Source organism: Empidonax traillii, unplaced genomic scaffold (assembly GCF_003031625.1).
Source record: "Empidonax traillii isolate 1590-97213 ecotype Southwest subspecies unplaced genomic scaffold, ASM303162v1 scaffold81:size2596050, whole genome shotgun sequence".
Classification (NCBI taxonomy): Eukaryota; Metazoa; Chordata; class Aves; order Passeriformes; family Tyrannidae; genus Empidonax; species Empidonax traillii.
Genome location: NW_020955274.1, coordinates 1,465,975 through 1,472,815, shown reverse-complemented (window position 1 = coordinate 1,472,815; position 6,841 = coordinate 1,465,975). Strand labels below are relative to the sequence as shown.

Genomic DNA, 6,841 nt, shown 5'->3' with positions numbered 1-6,841 from the left:
ACACCCCTATGAACATGCAGCTCGCTTCCCTTGCCCTGCTACATTAAGGTGAAGTTTATGTCTTTACTTGCCTTCGCCTTGCTGCTTTGTCATTGACTTTTTGATTTCACTGTCATCACTACCCTCACTGTCTGTCATTAATAGTGTGTGTAACAGCATCTGTTTCCCGGCTTATTATAGTCCAAGTCTGCAGACCTCCTTCTATACAGAGCAACTAGACTTAGGGGACAAAGGTGGTTCAATCACACTTTGTGTATCTGTGTTAGCTGAAAAACTGATCATATAAAAATGAAAAAATATAATTCAGTTCATCACCCCTAGATATTTTAGAGCACATAGCTTTTTTCCCCCTCTAGAATAAGAGTAGTCCTTCTTCAGGTCTTCAGAATACATTAAAACTTTTCTAGATCACTGATCATTACAGTGAGTTCCTAATTTGATACATCCACAAGCATAATACAGAGCCACCCTCTGCAGTGTGCTGCCAGGAGTCAGGGCCAAAGTATTAGATGATCTGAATAGAGAAGCTTGTTTGCTCACCTGCACAATTTCCTGCTCAGGTCAATTTGCGTTTTGCTGCCATTTAAATTAATTTAAATATGTAGAATGTTTCATATGGATTATGAGGAGTCGTACCTTTTTCTGATTAATTTTAGTGAAGACTTACAGGTATTGTGTTGTGTACAGAAGTTAGATATTTAACCCATTTCAGTGTACTATACTTAAATAATTATTCTATTACTTGAAGATCTCGGTTCTCATTGCAGGATTGTTATTCAGTGGCAACATCTGTATGTAAACTGAGCAGAAATGATGCAGAAAGCACTGAGACAGAGTACATGCTATCCCACTTTCAGAGCAGAATCATGTTATAGAGGAGCCATGTTCAAGAAGCTTAAATGCTAACTGGGTAGGAGCTTTAATCCATTTACTGCCTTTGAACCACACTCCTGTCTCAGCTGTGATATTATGAGGCTGTCTAGTCAAATTAATTGCATCCCCTTGTAGGAGTCATGTAGGTGCTTATCTTATTTCTACATTTCTAATGCAGGTAGCACTGTGCTAGCTAAACTGTGCTTCGTCATTGTGCCTTTTTCTTTCCTTTTATACCTTATCACATGTAAAAATTGCTGGTAGAGAAGCTGAAAACAGAAAGAAGCAAGACATTTAAGCCAAATGGGTGTATATTTTGGCAGCCCCGTAGATCAGCCTCCACACCTGGCCACTGATGAACAGTGATGCGAAGGAAAAAAACCACCACCACCCCCCCCGCCCAAAAAATAACCCAAACAAAACAACAACAACAAAAAACCAAACAAACCAACAAACAAACTTCTTCGCAATCTGGAAGAAACACGGTGCTCAGTGTCCACGAGATGTTTGCAATACCACCTCGGCCAAGCCCGGGCGCAGCGGCCGCTCTTATGCAACCCGCTGCTGTCCTGCTGGGCGGCTCTGCGGAGCGGGGCTCGGCGCCGAGCGACGATAGCCCTGAGCGCTGCCTTGGCACTTCGCTAGGAACCGCAGAACTGCCTGCTGCTCTCCAGCTCGCTGGAATTAGCGCAGATCGCTCGCCGGCAGTCTTAGCGGTGCAGAAAGCAAGCGTTCCCGCGGCGAGTTGGCGCGGGGCGGCGCGGCGGGGCCCTCTCTCCGCCGAGCGGCGGGGAAACTGCGGGTACCGTCCCCGGCCAAGCCGGCAGAAGCGCCCAGGAGAGGCGTGAGGAGCTGCGGGAGCCGCCGCTGTGCCCAGCGCTCCGCGCCATCAGCGCCCGCAGCGCTCGCCGCCACCGCGCCGCTCGGCCCCGGCGCTGCCCGCGCCCGCCCCGCTCCGGCCGCCTCCCTGCTCAGGGCGAGCCGCCCGCCTGCCCGGCCCCCCCGGCCCCGCGTCCCGCCGCCCCCCCGCGGGGTCACCCGGGGACAGCTCCCGCCTCCCGCCGCAGGAAGCGCCGCAGCCGCCTCGGCGCCTCCCGCTCGGCGCTCTCCTGTGGCAGGTGAGACTCCCCGCGTCCCTCCCCGCTCCCCCGGCGGCCGCACCGCACCATGTCCCCGCCGGTCCCCGACAGGGGGGCTGGGGCCAGGGGGAGCGCCCCTGGGCCGGCGTGTGGGGCGGGAAGCCCGAGCGGGGATTCCCCGGACGGGGGCCCGGGGCCGCTCCCCGGTGCCGGCTGGGGCGGCCCGCACCGGCGGGGATGGAGAGGCGCCCGGGCGGTAGCGGCGCCGCCGGTCGCCCCCGCAGCCCGGTTCCCGGCCTGCCGCCGGGGCGGGGAGGCCCCGCTGTGCCGCCGCCCAGGGAACGAGGCTTCCTCCCCTTCCCAGCCGTGCCGGGGCTCCCCGCGCTGGCCATGCGAGGGCTGGGCTGGAGATGCAAGGGCAGTGTCAGCTACTGAGTGCCCCCGGCCCTACATTTTTGCCAGACGTATTTACATGGGATGAAAATAGGCTCCAGGAGGGGCTACGACGCGTTTGCTGCTTCTGCAGTTCCTCCCACTCCTAGGAGCTGCGCAGACCTCGCAGGAGGGTCCAGGTTGCTCCCCGGGGAATTCGGGCACTTTCCCTGCGCGGCGCGTTGGGAGCGCTGAGCTCAGCCGGGATGGCAACATGGGAGATGGCTGGGAAAAGCAGGGGAGTTCGGGCCACAGATGGCAGTGGCCGTGTGTTATCATTCCAGACTGCAGTCTATGACCAGCTGATAAATTGAGACAAGTTGTAAGAACCTCACTGCAAATATAGTAACACTGTTAATCGTACTTGTGTCTATGAAGGATCACGAACAAATATTTTTTAAAAATGGGCGCTACTGGCCTCCTAGTCGAGTGAAGTCTATGCCACATGAGGAAAAAACCTGGAGTTTCATAGGGCGTCCTGTGGGATGCTTCTGCGGGAGAAATGTAAACAAGCTAACACAGAATACACATTATGTGAAAAATGCTAGGCACAGGAATATGGAGTAGCTTAAGTCCTGCAGCAACAGGTGGCAGAGCTGAGAAGAGAGTGTGTGTCCTGGCTCTCTGTCTTGCATCTGTTGTAGCACAGTTTTCCTCCATAAAGGATAGAGCTTCCTCTCACCAAAACAGTGGCAAAATACCATCAGCTGCAAGGAAGGCAGGATGAGCTCTTGCTTAACAAAACTGGGATAAAGAACTAAAATTAATTTATTATTATTAGACTGGGAGAGCAGCTCTGGGCAAAAAAGAAATAAATGTCCCTGTAAGTTGTGCACAGACGGTATGACCAGAAAAGCAGTGTCCTGGTCAGGAAATTGAGGCTCTCCTGAAGGCATATGTTGTGAGGTGACCACTGCCATCAGAGGAGGATGCTCTCCTAGGTCAAGCAGCATGGAGCAGTTGTGCTCTGGAGCGATCAGGAGACAGCGAAAAGCAGAAAGAGCCTCGATGAAAAGAAAGCACTTGCAGAACATAAATGATAATCAATTCACAGTTCTTTCACACATTAAAGATTTTTTTTCTTTACCCAGAAATTATACCTGAAAGAAAATACTGCAGGGAACTGCAGCACTAAACAAGAGGCAAAGGAAAACAGAAAGATACTGTGTATCATTAAAAAAAAAAAAAGTAGAGTCAATCTACACAAGCAAGATTACCAAAAGGAGTAAGACTTGGTTAAGAATTTAAAGCACAACAGCATGTTGGGCTGCAAAAGTTTAAGATCTTGGTCTTTTTCATTGAATCAATAAACATAAAAAAAAAAATATACATCTTCTAATATAAACTTATATGAGCAGTTGAGATAAAACTTGAACAGGATAAATGAGAAGGCATTATTAGTAAAAAAGGCTAAGGATATTGTATCAGGATTTATTAGGGAAATGAAGAAAGACATATTGTCTCAGATTTAAAAAGGAAATCTCTTAAAAAATGAGGCCCAGCAGAAAGAAAGAAAGGGAACCTGCAAATACAACAATGCTTTGTTTTCACAGAAAAAGCTGAAATGGAAAAGTTTTGCAAAAAAAGGTGGGGGAAAAAAGTGAAATCAAAATAAATGTTTTTCATAATGACAGAAACCTCTTATTAAAAAGAAGTTGAAACGCTCCAGGTAACAGAAACATTTTCAGAATGTAATATTGGAGTTAGTTGACCAGCTCAAGAGAATCAAACAAAAAAGACCTAGGATGGTATTACTCAGAAAGAAGTTGAGATGCAGGAGATAAATTACATTTATTTTCATTACACAAATTGTCACAGTCTGGAGATCAACCTGAGAAAGACACAGAACGTGAGGTAGCCAGTAGAAAAATTGGGGAAAAGGCTCAAGAAAAGAGAGTGGGAAACAGAGCATAAATAGGAAGCTGAACTGCTACAGGCAATTTCTGGAGACTTTCATCTGGGAGGGAGGGATGCAAAGCTGCTCTTCTAGGGAACTGTGAGCTTGTTTTGTTATGTTGACAGCAGTTAAAACTAGAACCCCGAACCCTGAGACCTTACTGTTTTATCTTCTTGGCAAATGAAGATAGTCTGGATAAACCTGAGAAATTCTTGAATGTGCCAATGTCTGCTTTTCCAAGAAAAAGATAAGGAAAAGAGCTGGAAAGATAAGGAAAAAGCAGGAAAAGAGCTGATGATGTATCTGCCCCAACTGGGGGATGTCAGAAGGAAAGCCAAGAAAGTTAAGGAGCACTGCAAGCCAAAGGTGCTTATAGAAAATACAGATTTTATATACACCTGAAAGAAAAACAAGAGACCGTGAGGCAATTTCCTGGAAAGCGTTACCAACCAGAAGGAGCAACTGTGATAAGGGCTGAGGTTTAGCCACTCTTGTACAGAACCACGTACACGACTATGAGGTATGATCCATTACAGGATGTCCCACAGACCAGGGAGCAGCCTAATAGCTGTCCTGTACCAGGCTGGGCTTTCTAGGCCACGACAAAAACAGCATTTCATGTAAAGAAAGGGGGCGATTACTGGGTTCTTCATCCATTCAGAGGAAAGGTAGAACTTTTAATGGAGTGTTTGCCACCATAACAGAAAAAAAAAATTAAAAAAAAGAATAAAAAGGAAGGAAAGCTTTTGTAGAAGGACGAATATAAAAAAGTGGTGCAGTTACAAGAGTACAGACAGCTAAAGAAAAGGCATGACATAAATAAAATGAGAGGAAAAACAGTAAACTTCCTGACCTTTCCAAGTCAGCAAAGCAATTCAGCCCCATTTGCAATCAGTCATAAATAATGCCAGTCATTCTAACAAAAGATATCCTTACATTAGGATACATCCTAACATAAACTTTATACTTAGGTCTGACCTTGGCTTTCTAAATACAGACCAGTCTGTTTTTACTGCTTTTATGAAATTACAGTTATTCAATTTGCATTTCAAAAATTTGCTATGAAGGTGAAAACAACAATATCATTATGAATCAGTTAATTTTCTGTACCTACTAGTTTAGCAAAATGTGAGGGAGAATATATGAAATTCAATCTGAAAGAGGGCTAGAGATATGCAGGATCTTCCAAATATTTTTTTGGTTTTAATATTAATAGGTTAATAAACAAATAATGGGAGGAAGAAAAGGATCCACCCAAAGCTTTCAAAGTATGAGCTAAAACGTTGCACTTGTCTGCCTTATAGTGGCTAAAATTCAAACGAGATGTTGGGGCTGTATTATATAAATGGTACTATGAGTTCCATTATCTTTGGTGAATTAAGGTTTTAGCTGTAGATAATGTATGTTAAGAGGTTTGGTCTAGCTGTTTTTGGAAAATGACAGAACACTAAAGCCACGTGGTTCCTTCAGACAGATGTTTTCCTTTAGGTTTCTAGAGACAGGCGCAAGAGAAACCTTGACTTTCTTCTGTATGGCTAGGTCCTGGTGGTTACCCCTGATCAAGATCATGGTAAAGTAAACTTGAGGAACTTTACCTGTCCTCCTGGTGAAGGTAAGGAGTTTTTATTAAGAGGGTTTGACTTCTGAGGGATATATAACTGTGTCAAGCACTAGTTGAGGGAATGTAATACTTAGTGTTGAGATGAACTGCTGAGATCCAGTTTGCAAACTAGCCAGCTAAAGATCAAATGGCAGAGAAAACTGAGTAACTAAAATAGATAGGAAGAGACTTAGAGGATTCTGTGTCTCAACGTTGTAATTATAAGAGCACTGGAGTGGAAAATGTTGCAAATAGCTTTCATGACTTTGGCCAAAATATGTCGTATAATACCGCCTTCCTAATTTTGCTAGGATAATGACAGGTTTAATAATAAAGCTAATAAAAAAAGTAAAAGGGAACTGTAAATAAGTAAGTAAATAAATAAAATCCTAACCAACCAAATAAGTGGTTGTTATAAGTAAGTATAAGTAAGTATGTTAAAGTGGGGACCATTGTGTTATGAAATGGCAGAACAGGTATACATCTGGCATTGGAAACTCAGATCTACCTACTATATGGGTGCACATTTTGTTGTCCTTTAGTCTGGCCAGGATATATGGATTTGGTTCATTTACAATGCCATTTTAAAAAATTTTTAATTACTGGTCTTCACAATAAGAATGCATGAATTATTTACCGTTTTAAGATATAATAGGAGATGTACTTAGGATCTGAGATCTGTTCAGTCCTCTGGGATTTAGATGGATGATCTCATCAGATTCAGAGTCACTGCAGTAAGTCCAGAAATGTGCAGATGCTAAACATAATGCAGAATCTTAATTATTGTTTGTAGTTAATTAAAATGCTATTTTTGTTTGTTTTGCCTCCCTCTGGCATCTTCAAGTCCTAATTAATTCTTGACTGTGGGTGGTGGGATTAGGATTGGCAGCAAAACACACCTCAACCAGCCCACCAGCACCATAGGGCTGTACGTGCAGAAGTACTGCAGAAGCAAAGATC

The 6,841-nt window shown here is 45.0% G+C and overlaps 1 long non-coding RNA gene across 1 annotated transcript; it reads left to right on the top strand.

Annotated features, from left to right (window-relative positions):
- Window positions 1-1,935: 1,935 nt before the first annotated feature.
- On the top strand, window positions 1,936-6,212 carry LOC114056096. The gene is made up of 2 exons (XR_003570907.1): window positions 1,936-1,991; window positions 5,770-6,212. It is a non-coding gene; the product is annotated as an uncharacterized LOC114056096 (long non-coding RNA).
- Window positions 6,213-6,841: the final 629 nt, after the last annotated feature.